This window comes from Octodon degus, unplaced genomic scaffold, assembly GCF_000260255.1.
Source record: "Octodon degus isolate 3935 unplaced genomic scaffold, OctDeg1.0 scaffold00293, whole genome shotgun sequence".
Lineage (NCBI taxonomy): Eukaryota > Metazoa > Chordata > Mammalia > Rodentia > Octodontidae > Octodon > Octodon degus.
The window spans coordinates 800,738-801,767 of record NW_004524869.1 but is presented as its reverse complement, the minus strand read 5'-3'; the positions used below and the strand labels follow the sequence as shown (position 1 = coordinate 801,767).

Genomic DNA, 1,030 nt, shown 5'->3' with positions numbered 1-1,030 from the left:
TTTTTTTAAAGTGGACTTTATTTCTTCAGCTAGCCTGATTCCCCCCAACACTCTTGTGGATCTTAAATACATATAGATTAAAATTTTGGAAGTGGTTTTATAGCTACATGATGCAGTATGTTTTTGTTAAACTTTTTGTGCACTTCATTTTGAATACTTTTTGTTTTCAAGTTCACTAATACTTTATTCTGCAGGTTTAGTCAACTAGTAATACCATCCAATATCATATTCACCTAAGTCTTAGTTTTTGTCATTTTTAGAAATGTATTGGTCGTGGCTGGGAGTTTAGCGGTGAGGTAACATGGCTGCTCCGACTCTTGCTTCGAGGTTATACTCTTTGCTGTTTCGCAGGACTTCCACCTTCGTCCTCACCATTGCTGTGGGCGCCTTGTTCTTCGAGCGTGCTTTCGACCAAGGCGCAGACCCGATCTACGAGCATATCAACGACGGGAAGCTGTGGAAACATATCAAGCATACGTATGAGACCAGTGAGTAGTTCTTCGGCTCCCAGAGGCCAGAAGGACCAGGCCTACCTACTTGCTGTTTGCGCAGAGCTGGGGTCTCCACTCTTCACAGACCACCGACAGCCGTTGGCAAGGAATGGCTCCACCTAACAAACAGACTGTTTAACTTCTACTGAGTTTGAAGTCCGTTTATTAAGCGTTATCAGCAAATAAATGTAAATTGGCCTTGAAAAAAAAAGAAATTTATTTTGGCCTTTTTAGGTCTCTTATGTGTCTTCTAACTATGTTATGCTTTCACCTTCCTAATCTATAGAATATCATCATAATAAATCTAAAATATATCTTTATTTGCTATAATTATGACTAGTATCCTTTCTTGCTGTATAGGTTGACTTTTTTTGCCTCCTTTTAAAGTACTTTTCTTGCTTATTTGCTGAAATAATATTTTTCAGATTATTAACACACAAGGTAAACCTTAGCTTGAGGGTATTGTATATTTCCATACTCTTTTAAATATACTTGCACTTGATTTTGTGTCACATTTAAATTAATTGTAAACATTTCAA

At 37.3% G+C, this 1,030-nt stretch overlaps 1 pseudogene; it reads left to right on the top strand.

Moving 5' to 3' along the window:
* The first annotated feature begins 289 nt into the window (after window positions 1-289).
* Window positions 290-695, top strand: LOC101562700 (annotated as a pseudogene).
* The last annotated feature ends 335 nt before the right edge of the window (window positions 696-1,030 follow it).